At 41.1% G+C, this 13594-nt stretch overlaps 1 protein-coding gene across 2 annotated transcripts in view; it reads left to right on the forward strand.

The window, feature by feature from the left end:
- Positions 1-781: 781 nt before the first annotated feature.
- Positions 782-13594, forward strand: part of IL33 (interleukin 33) — a 53594-nt gene continuing 40781 nt past the window's right edge. The window contains exons 1-2 of one of the 2 annotated variants that reach the window (XM_087444560.1): positions 782-843; positions 10789-10842. The gene's annotated coding sequence lies outside the window, so the exon portion shown is untranslated. The remainder of the gene's footprint in view (positions 844-10788; positions 10843-13594) is intronic. The other variant, XM_087444561.1, reaches the window with a different exon arrangement.

Below are 13594 nucleotides of genomic sequence, written 5' to 3' on the forward strand. Positions count from 1 at the left end.
CCCTATAGGCGCCCAGGGAGGCTGAGTTATGCTCCTGGCCAGCTGTTGTAATGCTCAGCTGCTTGTAGTTGTTGTGGGCCCTTTGGTCTCTTTATCAGGTGTGGGGAGCCCCAGCACAGTTGGCTGCAAGTTCTAATACCACATTTGTGTTGCAGTATTTCTTTTAAGTGAGTACGCCCCCAGCGTGGCAGGTTGTTAGGCTCAGGGCCTTACAATTGCTGTAAGCCTCTAGCCTATTAGGTCTCTTGTCAGCTCTCTGAGGATTGCAGCTGGTGGGGGCTGGCCTCAGGCACAGGAGCACCCAATTGTTTCAGGCTTTGGAAGGTGGGGCAAACCTCCTATGTGGGTCTTTGAGAAGCACAAGTCTTCTGCAGCTGACAAGCCCTGCCGCCCACAGGTCCACACACACAGTCAACACAGTCCTGCCCAGTGTGCACGCCCCGACCTCCCCAAGCAGACCCAGTCTCTCCACGGCGGGAGCCCCACACACTCCGCCACTGCCCCACACTCTCCACCCACTCCTTGTGCACACCCTGCCCTGCTCAAGTCGGCTCAGTTGCCAGGCTGCAGAGAATCCAGTCACCAATCTATGCAGGCCCACAAGTTGCTTGGGGGCTTGTTGTTGGGCGGGGCCAGTCTCTAGGGTGGGCTGCCTGCCCTGGCTGAGCTGGATTAAATCGGTGCTCTAGCGGGTGGGGCAGACCTGGGCTAGCAGGCCTCAGGGAGACTTCCTATGGCGTCTGTGTCAGCATGCCCACATCAGGCCACAACAATGGCTGCTGCCAATGTCCCAGTCCCTGGAGAGGTCTCACCCCTCACCGAGATGCACTCAGGGCCTATTAGGTGAGTCTCTTGTCACCAAAGCACTGTGCACCTTTCTTTGTGGTGATTTTAGGATACTTTCTGAAACGGGTGAGTTTGCGCGTGGGCCCTTTAAGAGCCGGTTTTAGTTTCTTTGTGAACCGGGTTTTCTGGGGGTACTCCCCAATGCTTTAGTAGCAGGCAAAGTCAGATATTATGGCGCTGGTCTCGATTGTGCTGGGTCCACAAAATGCCCACAGCGGGGGCGCTCCCCGGCTCAGGGCCCCCCGCGCATCCAGGGAGGCTGCATACCTGTGTGCTGCTCCCAGCGGCCGTGAAGCTGGCAGCTTGTGAAGGCAGCATTTTTCCTCTCCGGAAGGGAGTCTCTGCCTCTTCTACCTCAGTTAGGATTGTCCGTTGTTGCAGGAGTTCCTCTGATCCAGTTTTCAGTTCTGTCTCAGGGGTAATTTTTCCACGAGTAGTTGTAAATTGGCTGTGTCCATGGGAGGAGGTGAGTTCTGAGTCTGCTTACGTCGCCATCTTGACTCCGCCCCCCCATTGTTTTTTTAGTCTCTAATTCATTTATTTTCACTCTGATCTTTATTATTTCCTTCCTTCTACTAACTTTGGGTTTGTTTGCTCTTCTTTTGCTAGTTTCCTTTAGCTGTAATGTTAGATTGTTTATTTGAGATTTTTCTTATTTCTTGAGGTAGGCCTGTATCACTATGAATTTCCCTCTTATAACTGCTTCTGCTGCATCCTATAGATTTTGGAATATTGTATTTCCATTTTCTTATAACTTAAGGTATTTCTTGATTTCCACTTTGATTTCTTCATTGACCCACTGGTTGTTTAGTAACATGCTGTTTAATCCCCACATATTTGTGATTTTTCCAGTTTTCTTTTTGTGATTCATTTCCAGTGTCATACCATTGTGATCTGAGCAGATACTTGATATGGTTTCAATCTTAAATTTATTGAGACTTGTTTTGCGGGCTAAGAGATGATCTATCCTAGAGAATGTTCCATGTGCACTTGAGAAAAATGTGTATTCTGCTGCTTTTAGATGAAATGTTCTATATATATATATATGTGTGTGTGTATGTATATATATATATATATGTTAAGTCCATGTGGTCTAATGTGTCATTTAAGGCCAATGTTTCCTTATTGATTCTCTGTCAGGATGATCTATCCATTGATGTAAGTTGGGTATATAGAAGACCCCTATTATTGTTGTATTGCTGTTGGTTTCTCCCTTTAGGTCTGTTAATGTTTTCTTTATATGTTTTGGTGCTCCTACATTGGGTGCATATATATTTACAAATGCTATATCTTCTTGTTGGATTAACCCCTTTATCATTATGTAATGCCCATCTTTGTCTTTTATTACATTCTTTGTTTTAAGTCTATTTTGTCTGATGTAAGTATAGCTACTCCAGCTTTCTTTTGGTTTCCATTTTCATGAGACATCTTTTTCCACCCCTTCACTTTCAGTCTTTGTGTGCCCTTACATCTGAAGTAAGTGTCTTGAGGGAACATATAATAAGGTCTTTTATTTTTATTCGTTCAGCCACTGTATGTCTTTTGATTGGAGCATTTAGTCCATTTACATTTAATGTAATTATAGATAGGTATGTACCTATTGCCATTTTGTTATTTTTTTTTTTCTGGCTGTTTTGTAGTTCCTATCTGTTCCTTTCTTCTTTTCTTGTTCTTTTTCCTTGTGGTTTGATGACTCTTTTGTGTTGTGTTTAGATTCCATTCTCATTCCATTCTCATCTCATTCTACTGTAGGTTTTTGCTTTTTTGGCTACCATGAGGCTCACATATATCAGCCTATATACATTCCGGTCTATTTTAAGTTGATATCAAGTTAAGTTTTAACACATTCTAGGACTCTACATTTTTACTCCCACCTCCCATGTTTTATGTTTTTGATGTCACATTTTATATCTTTTTATTTTGTGTATCCCTTTACTAATTTTTGTAGTTATAGTTATTTTTACTACTTTTATCTTTTAACCTTCATATTAGCTTTATAATTGATTAGTTCACTATCTTTACTGTATATTTACCTTTAACAGTGAGATTTTTACTTTCTTGTGTTTTCTTGTTACTAACTAGTACCTTTTCTTTTCAGCTTAAAGAAGTCCCTTTAATATTTCTTGTAAGGCTAATTTAGTATTGTTGAACTTCCTTAGTTTTTGCTTATCTGAAAAACTCTTTATTCCTCCTTTGATTCTGATTGATAAGCTTGCTAGGTAGAGCATTCTTGGTTGGAAATTTTTTGCTTTTGACACTTTGAATATATCATGTCACTCTCTCCTGGCCTGCAAGATTTCTGCTGAGAAATCTGCTGATAGTTTTATGGGAGTTCCCTTGTACATAACATGTTGTATCTCTCTTGCTGCTTTTAAAAGTCACTCTTTATCTTTAAATTTTGACATTTTGATTATAATGGTCTCGGTGTGGATCTCTTTGGGTTCATCTTATTTGGAACTCTCTGAGCTTCTTGGATCTGGATGTCTGTTTCCTTTCCCAGGTTAGGGAAGTTTTCAGCCATTATTCATTCAAATAAGTTTTCTGTCCCTTTTATCTCTCTCTTCTCTTTCAGGGATCCCTGTAATGTAAATGTTGTTCCACTTGATGTTGTCCCATAGATCTCTTAAGCTATAATCACTGTTTAAATTCTTTTTTCTTTTTGCTGCTCTATTTGGGTGAGTTCCATGCCTTGTCTTCCACGTCACCGATCCTTTCTTCTGCTTCATCTGGTCTGCTGTTGAACTCCTCTAGTATATTTTTCAGTTCAGTGTATTCTTCAGCTCTGTGGGTAACTTCTTATATTTTTGATCTCTTTGTTGAAGTTCTCTACATGTTCATCCATTCTTTTCCTGAGATTGGTGAACATCTTTATGACCATTACTTTGAACTCTTTATCAGGTAGATTGCTTATCTCTGTTTCATTAGTGGTTTTTTTCCTGGTGTTTCATCTTGCTTTTTCATTTGGAACATATTCCTCTATTTTCTCATTTTGCTTAACTTTCTATGTTTGTTTCTATGTATTAGGTGAAACAACCATCTCTCCCAGTCTTGAAGGAGTGGTCACTGGAGGACTAGGAATGTGTTTCAGTCTGTTGTCTGTGTAATGCCCTGGGGGTGGTAGCCTGCCAAGAACTATGTCTCCAATTGTTTCAGTCCCATGGGACCCTGAAACACAAGCCCCCCTGGCCACCAGTGCCAGGCACTCAAGTGATATCCCCTGTGTGGAGTGCACACACCCTTCAGTTCTGGTGGGGTGGGAGCCATGGTAGAGGAGTACTGAGCTAGGAAATTCTCACCCACCAGGTGTGTCTGGGCAGGGGCTGCTTTGGAGGAACTCCCGGCTGCCTGCCATGGTGGAAGTGCAATGGGCCACAGGGGAATTCTGGGGCAGAGCAAATGGTGCTAGCAAGGTAGATGGAGAATGCCAAAAGTGGTGCTGGCCAGCACTTGGCTAGCAAGGTAGGAGAGTGAAAAAAAGTGGTACACACCAGTGCTTCCATTCCCAGAGAAAGTTCCAACAGACTCCTGCCCTTCTGACACGTGCCCTGAGATTAGTCAATGGATCTCCTTCACTTATGGCCCAGGTGCTTTTCAAACTGCTGCCTCTGTGCTGGGACTTGAAGTGAGTCTGTGTGTGAGCCTTTTAAGAGCAGAGTCTCAGTTTTCTACAGCCCTTTGGCTCTCCTGGACATAAGCCCATTGTTTTTTGAAGACTAACGTTATAGGGGCTCCTCTTTCTGGTTCATGTCCCAAAGGCTGGGCTGCCTTATGGCTTACTGCACTGGGGGTGTGGGTCCTGACAAAACCACATCTCTGCCCCTTCTACCTGTCTTTTTCATTTTATCCTTAGCTGTGGAAGAGCCATTCTACTAGTCTTCAGGTCATTTTGGAGAGAGTTGTTCTATATGTAGTTATAGTTTTAGTGTGTCTGTGGGATGAAGTGAGCACAGGATCTTCCTATGCCACCATCTTGAACTGCCCCTCCTCATCTAGGTTACTTAATTTGTTGATATATAATTATTCATAGCATTGTCTTGTAATCCTCTTTACTTCTATAAGGTCTACAGTAATATACCCACTTTCGCTTCTGGTTTTAGTAATTTGAGTCTTCTCTCTTTTTTGTCTTTGTCAGTCAAGCTAAAGTTTTGCCAATTTTGTTGATCCTTTCAAAGAATCAACTTTTGGTTCCAGTGATTCTCTATATGGTTTTCCTATTCTCTATTTCATTTATCTCAGTTCTGATCTTCATTATTTTCTTCCTTCTGCTAGCTTTGACTTTAGTTTGCCCTTCTTTTTCTAGTTCCTTTAGGTTTAAAGTTAGATTATTTGTTTGGAATCTTTCTTCCCTTTTCATGTCGGCATATATAGTTATAAATCTTTCTCTGAACATGGTTTTCGCTGCATCCCATAAGTTTTGATATGTTGCATTTTCATTTTTATTCATTTCCAATTTCACTTATAATTTCTTCTTTGATTCATTAGTTACTTAAGAGTATGTTGTTTAATTTCCCCATATTTGTGAATTTCCTAGTTTTCCTTCTGTTACTGCTCTAGTTTTTGATCTGTTATAATCTAGTTTTATTCCACTGTGCTCAGAGAAGAAACTTTGGATGATTTCAATGTTTTTAAATACATTAAGACTTGTTTTGTGGCCTAGTATGTGTCTCTCCTGGAGAATGTTCCATGTAACTTGAGAAAAATATATATATTCTGCTGTTGTTGGGTGAAATGTTCTACAGATGTCTGTTTGGTCTAGTTGGCTTATAGTGTTGTTCAAGACCTTATTGATCTTCTGTTTGATTGTTATACCCATTATTGAAAATGAGGTATTGAAGTCTCCAACTATTATTGTTGAATTGTCTATGTCTCTCTTCAATTCTGTCAGTTTTAGCTTCATATATTTTGGGGCTCTGTTGTATGGTGTGTATATATTTATAACTGTTAATATTCTTGATGGATTGACCTTTTAATCAATATATAATGTCCTTTGTCTCTTGTAACAATTTTTGTCTTATTGTCTATTTTGTCTGATATTAGCATAGCCACACTAGCTCTCTTTTGGTTATTATTCACATGGAATAACTTTTACCATCTTTTTACTTTCAATCTATTTCTGTCTTTGGATCTAAAGTGAGTCTCCTGTAGACAGCATATAGTTGGATCATATTTTCTATCCATTCTGCCAATCTCTGCCTTTGTGTTGGAAAATTTAATCCATTTACATAAAGTAACTACTCATAAGGAAGGACTTAGTTCTGCCATTCTGCTGTTTGTTTTCTATATGTCTTGTATCATTTTTGTTCCTCATTTCCTCCATTACTGCCTTCTTTTTTGATTAATTGATTTTTTTTCTAGTGTACCATAGTCATTCCCCTCTTATTTCTTTTTATGTATGTTTTTGTTGTCTTCTTAGTAGTTTCCCTGGGGATTACAATAAAATCTCAACTTTATAATAATCAAGTTTTAATTAATACCAACTTATTTTCAATAGTATACAAAAACTCTTCTCCTTTACAGTTCCATCAGCCAGACGTGAAAGTGTAGGGCCTTCTCAGCCTATTCTGAACATGTGTCCAGCCTTGGGTATAAGCGTTGCCTTCTTGATTCCCCAGTATACATGGGAACTTTTAAAAGCCCTTACTCTTCCATGTTTCTCCTTTCTCAGCCTCTTCTTTCCCAGGACTTTTGATCTGTCTATTGCTTATTCTGACTGTTTTATCCCTTGCCACAAGCTGCTGCAGCCAATACTTTTGCCTTTAAATGCTTTCAGCAAACACTGCCAGAAAGCCATCGCAGCCCTGGGAATGCTTCAAATCAGATAAAACAAAGACAAGCACTTGCACCAGTCCTTTAGGGAACCCCTAGACAGGTCAAATCACATGACCACAATTCTTTAAGAATAAGGTCCATTTGCTCCCTCTGGCACTAGCATCTACACCAGGAGTGCAGGCTGCCATCTTCATGGCTACCATTGATTTGAGGGATGAGAGATGGCAAATGGGCAATTTAAAATGCCACAGTACTCTCTTACTGTAATGCATTAGCTTCTTTCTTCATTAAGCTTTCCATGGTTATTGTAAGGTTTTACTAGATTGCAGGGTTATGTGAAATTTGATTCTATCAGTTTTTGCTAGCTTATTAGATGCTTTTGTGGAAGGATGGAACCTTGGAATTCTCTACTCTGCCTTGTTCAGTGACATCAGTTGAAATAGTTCTGCAGCTTTCTTTTTGGACAAGAATATGTTTAATTTTGTAATGTTCTATGTGTGCTTGAAAAGAGTATGTATTCTTCACTCTTAGATGAAGTGCAATTTATATATCCATTTTATGTTTTTTCTGCTTAACGATAATTGCTAAGATATGTGTATTCGATGTCTCACTAGAATGATACGTATATTTCCCCCTGTAATTCTGTTCATTTTTGTTTTATGTACTTTAGACTGTGTTGATAGGTGTTTGTTAGTTTAGATATATTTCTTCCCAGTGAATTGAATGTTTTATCATTATTCAGTAACCTTCTTTATCTTCAGGTATACTTTTTACCATAAAGCATAACATGAATGAAGCAATGTCAGATTTCTATTGATTTGAGTTTGCCAGCATATATTTTTCTACTCTTTAATTTCAATTTATAGATTTTGTATATGTCTCTTTAAAACAGCATATAGATGGATCATTTCTTTTCAGGTCTAATAATTAGTTCTTTGGAACATTTAATTAATAATAATGAAATTAGGTTAAATTTACTATATTTTGTCTTTTCTCTCTGTCTTGCCTTTCCTATGTTTTATTCTTTCTTAACATTGCAAGATATTATTATCATCATTTGCAGTTAATATTTGTTTAGGATTACCTCCATATTTATAATACTCTTTCCTCTTCAATTCCATTGAATCTGAGACCTACATTTGGGGTCAACTTCCTCTGTCTGAAGTATACCCTTTACAATTTCATTTTTTAAAAGTCTGTTAGTAGCAAACCCTCAGTTTTAGCTTTCTTTCTCTTTTTAGGAACAAAATAACATTACCACATCTAATATGTATCTGTGGGTCTGCAAAATTTCAGACAGTCACTTGTATACCTTGCATCCACCCTGAAAGGAGAGAATTGGTAGGGCAGATTTGGGTATTTGAGAAGGAACAGGAAAAGAGGAAGTACTATATAAAAGTCATAAAACCTGGGGTAACCATATCTCAGTGTTCACCTTTTATTCCAGCCTAACTGTTAATAACATTCTTTTCATTCTCAAAAGTTTTATGGTTTGGATAATAAATTTTTCAATGCAAATAATCCATAATCAATCTATAAATCAAAATTAGAGTGAGTTTATTATGAGCCAAATTTGAGGACCATATAGCCCAGGGCCTTCCTTCCCTGCACCAAAGAAGTGGGATGTACAGAGTGGTTATATACTATCAAAGAGCATATATCACATATGATTGCAATGTCCCTTTTACAATAGTCATGAGGTCACCCTGTCAGATTGCCCTGTCAACACAGTGATTGATGGACACAGCAGGTAGCAGGTCTGCTGTCTCCATGGGAGTGGCAGGTAGCAGGTCTGTTGTCTCAAGTTGGGTGGTCACAGGATGAGTGCAGCAATCAAATCTTAGCCTAGGGAGAAATGCTTATCCTTAAGGAAATGCCAATGTAGGGGAAGTTGCATCCTTATCTTAAGAGCATTTTTTTTCCTTTGGGACATGTTAATTGCTTAAAGCAGATATACAATGCATGTTCAAAGGCCACAGGCCTTTTTGGAAAAACAAGCTCAGGCCGAATTAGTTTTACACCAAATTATTTCTTCATATGCTCCAATATGTCCTATTGCTTGCCATTTATTTATCAAATTCTATGGCCACTTGAAGAAAGCCCAACTGACGTGTAATCCTCCTGGCTTCTGGAGCCAGGCTTTCATTTGTGTTCAACTCAAATAGCTAGAGACTTTTACTTCTGATGGAATTAGTAGCTTGTGGTAGTCCAGTGTCACCACTGAGAATAACCAAAAGAAGTTTTAAAGGTGGGAGGAGGCTGCTGAAGCATTCAGGATGAGGAACCAAGATTCCAAGGAGAGATGAGTTGACAGTTACAGCTGCTTTTCCTCCAGTGGTATTTTCCAGTTCTCTGAGTGCAGCAGGAGGCAGGGAATCTTGATTTTTTCTAGGCAGAAGGCTGCTGCCAGGAGATAGAGAAATCAGCAAAGACTTTGGTTGTCTTGTGGGGCTGGAGAGAAAAAATTAGAGGCATGAAGGGCCAAGAACTCAGTGAAAAAAGAGGGCTGGACAACTAAGCCTGACATACAAAGAGTTTTCTCTTCAAAACATTTGCCAATTTATGCAGCTGCCTGAGGCAGAGGCCAAAAAAAAAAAAAAAAATCAGAAAGCCTTTTAAAAGCAGAGCTGAAGTTTTGGCAGTTTTGTTTGTTTGTTGTTTTTTGCAGTCTTACCCTACTGAGGAGACAAAAGTTATAGTATGGCTGCTAGGGGGAGATTTAATAATTTAAAAAATTAATTCAAAGGAAAGAAAATGAGGCATAAACCAGGTGAACAAAATAGAGAAAAATAAAGCAAGATATAAATAAATGCAAATATGTCAGTAATTACACTAAATGTAAATACACTAAACATTCCAGTTCAAAGACAAATGATAGTCAAACTGGTTAAAAACAAAACAAAATGAAAACCAACTATATACTGCTTATAAGAGATACTTCTTAAAGAGGGAAATTTTGTAATAATGAAGAGTTCAATATACATCATAAAGCCACATTATTTATCCCTTGTAATCTCAGTACTTGCAAGAATTCCCAGGGTAGAGCATGCTGACATTATCTTGGTTGTTGCTTGTCACTCTCCCTCCCATTTACTGCACATAGCTCAATTACCAATCAGCAGTGGTCATCTCGGCCTCCTGCCTGCTTCCCTTCTTTCTTTATTGCTTTGTCCCGAGAGTGGACACAGCCCTCTTCCTTCATTCCCCACAAACACAACACTATGGCTTGTAGCAGATAATTGCTCAGGTTTAGGGATGATGAAAGGGCATTCCTACACAGAACAGGAAACAGCTTTAAACTGGATAACAGATCTCAGTATTTCTCAGTTCCTTGATTGTTTTTTCCAAAGCAGACTTTATCACAGTCATATCTTTTCCAAGCCCTGTCAGCCACCACTTACAATCTAATCTTCACTTTCCCCTGGATTCCAGAACCCTAACGTTCTCTTCCTCAGTATGCCAAAAGGAAAACTAAAAGATTCCTGTTATTTAATTTCACAGAACATTTTTTCTGCCCCTTTGTTTCAAGTTCACCTTTCTAAACTTGTGAGTTGGATGGTTGTGAAGTGCGGCTGCTGGGTTGCGAGTTGAAAAAGAATTTTCAGACATGAGCCGCTTATTTGTTCACGCATCTTTATTTTGTGTTTAGCATGGGAACAGGACCCACGGGCAGTAAAGAGCTGCATGGGGATAGGACCCATGGGCAGTAAAAAGCTGCTGCATGGAAGTGTCTGTCCGGAGCTGTTATATATGATTTTTAGCTATTTTACTATTCCATAGAAATGTCAAAAGAGAAAATATTAGGTGGTCTGGTTAGCCTCAAAGATTAGGGCGTGGGGATGGTTGAATGAGATGTGTCCTTGCATTCCAAGGTAAAGTATGCCTCAAGGAACATGTAGGCAGGAGATTAAAGTCATTGATTACCTCCTGAGGTAAATTCCTTCACTCCCAACCAGAGGCAATTAACTAGGGGCATGTGAGACTGAGTGGTGACCATGTCAGTTGTAGGAGCTTGCTAGTCCTGTATGTATGTAACAAACAGTCCCATCACAATATCCTTCTAAATACAACAGCCATCTTCCTTCTGATGTATGATCTTAAGATGCAGAAACAGCCTGAGTTTTAAAAAGCATCCCCTTCATCCCTTTATTTCCTGCTCTGGTTATATTACAGATGCCAAAAGAGAGGAAGAGAGAGAGAGCATGTAGAAACAACATTTCTCATGAGGTAAGAAGAGCTGGGATCTACAGCGCAGGATTTGCTTTTGCAACAAAAAGAGATATCTTCTGTAAGACCTGTGGGATATATGGAAGGAAAGATGAACAATGGGGAGCAGAGAGGCAGGTCAGGTATGTTGAGATGCATAGAGTACGTGAGAGCTTTTATTTGCAAATGAGCTGCATATAACAGATATACAATAGTGGGTGACCCTATATATAAAAGAGTTTTGACCTCTCAGTGAAGGTTGTAAATGAAGAAGGCAATGGCCAAAAGTGAAAGTATAAATGGCAAAAGAATTTCAATATAAACAGCACTGAAGGTGAAATTGTGAAGTTCAACTCTGAAGGAAGCCAAGTTGTAATATGTGGGGGCAGAGGAAGGGTTGTGAGTTGAAGATGGGGTGCGGGTTACATTTGAGATAATTCTGATGTGAGTTGGAAGTAAAAAAACACAGAACGTGAGAGTGACGTCAGCAACATGGCAGAGTGAGCTGTTCCCTGTGTCTCTCCCCCTTCAAACTACAACTAAAAGGACAATCATTGATCAGTGGAGGATACCCACACAGCACACCAGGATGCCTGAGAGACCTGAGCAGCTGTATATCTGAAGATGGATGGGACTACCTGCCGCCCTCCTGAGGAGGTGGTGGAGATAGGTGAGCCCCCTCTGGACCCCAGGCAGCCCAGCACACGTGTGTGACTACTTTCCTTGCTGGAGCGATCATAGCACTGCTGTGGCCCTGAGGGTGGGAGCGTGCCTCAGCACAACTGTGGAAACAGGTGATGGCAGCCCTGAGGCCCCGTGTGATCACTTCCCCATCTAGTGGGGGAGCCCTCAGGGCCACACAGCCCACAGAGAGCAGCACAGGCTTGGACCCAGTGGGGAAGCCCCACCCACCAAGCACAAAGGCTGGCGCTACCTAGGAGCAGAGGGCAACTGAGATGCCACTCAGGGGAATAAGCTCCTGGCTGCTGTGAACACCCATAGTAGTGCCACGGTCCCAAAGGGGGGAAGCTGTCTCAGCGGGACTGTGGGAATGGGCAGCAGTGGCCCTGAGCCCCCGTGTGATCATTCTTTCATCTAGTGGGAGAAACCACAACCCCACCGTGGCCCCAGGGAGTGGCTTTGGCTCATTCCCAGAGGGGAGGTCCCACACACCAAGGACAATGGCTGGTGCGACCTAGGAGCAGAGGGCGGCTGAAACCCCAGTCCAGGCCAATAAGCTCCCAGCTGCCGTGAGCACCCATAGTACTGCTGCAGCCCTGAAGAGGGAAGCCTGTCTCGGTGGGACTGTGGGAGCTGGTGGCAGTAGCCTTGAGCCCCTGTATGACCACACTCTCATCTGGTGGGAGAATCCACAATCCCACCCAGTCCTAGGGAGTGGCTTTGGCTCAGTTCCAGAGGGGAAGTCCTGCCCACCAAACACAATGGCTGGTGCAACCTAAGAGCAGAGGCTGGCTGAGATCCCAGTCTGGGCAAACAAGCTCCCGGCTGCCATGAACACCCATAGTACTGCTGTGGACCCAAAGCAGGGAGCACAACCCTGGGGGTCTGTGGGAGCAGGCAGCAGTAGCCCTAAGCCCCCCAGGTGACTACTTTCCCATTCAGTGGGAGACCCCACAGGGCCACCATAATCCCAAGGAGTGACCCAGGCTTGTACAGGCACAGCTGACAGGGATCATGGCAGTGGGCTCAAATTACACAGCTCCTGCTGCCCCTGCCCCAAGTGGCAGCAGGTGGAACCTGAGTCCAGAAACTATCGCTATGCACTGACACAAATCCACTCCATCAAACGGTATAAAGAAATATATTCATACTCCAGACCAGAAGGAAAAAGACAAACACCCATAAATCAATCCTGAAGGCACAGAACTCTACTATCTAAGTGACAAAGAATTGGAGACAGCCATCATAAGAAAACTCAATGAGCTACAAGAGAATTCTGAAAGACAGTTCAATGAAATTGGAACCAAATTACTGAACAGAAGGAATTCTTCACAAAAGAGATTGAAACTATAAAGAAAAACCAATGAGAATTGTTAGAGATGAAAAACACAGTGGATGAGATAAAGAAAAATCTGGAGTCCTTAAACAACAGGGCTGATAATATGCAGGATAGAATTAGCAATCTGGAGGATAGGAACACAGAAATGCTTCAAATGGAGGAGGAGAGAGAACTTAGACTAAAAAGAAATGAGGAAATTCTCCAAGAAATACCTGACTCAATTAGGAAATGCAGCATAAGGATTATAGATAGTCCAGAGGGACAAGAGAGGGGAAAAGGAGGAGAGAGCTTGTTCAAAGAAATAACAACTGAGAACTTCCCAAACCTGGAGACGGAGCTGGAATTACATGTAAAAGAAGCCAATAGGACTCCTAATTACATCAATGTAAAAAGACCTTCTCCAAGGCATATATTAGTAAAGCTGGCAAAAGTCAATGATAAAGAAAAAACATTAAGGGCGAGCAAGGCAGAAGAGACTAACCTATAAAGGAAGTCCTATCAGGCTTTCAGCGGATTTTTCAGCAGAAACTTTACAGGCTAGGAGAGAGTGGAATGATATATTCAAAATTTTGAAAGACAAAAACTTTCAGCCAAGAATACTATATCCAGTGAAAATATCCTTCAGATATGATGGAGAAATAAAAACTTTCCCAGATAAACAAAAGCTGAGGGAGTTCATTGCCACAAGACCCCTACCACAAGATTTGATCAAGAAAGCCCTCATACCTGAAAAAAGAGAAAGAAAGGGTTTAC

This window comes from Ceratotherium simum, chromosome 20, assembly GCF_057802395.1.
Source record: "Ceratotherium simum simum isolate JZ-2026a chromosome 20, ASM5780239v1, whole genome shotgun sequence".
NCBI lineage: Eukaryota > Metazoa > Chordata > Mammalia > Perissodactyla > Rhinocerotidae > Ceratotherium > Ceratotherium simum.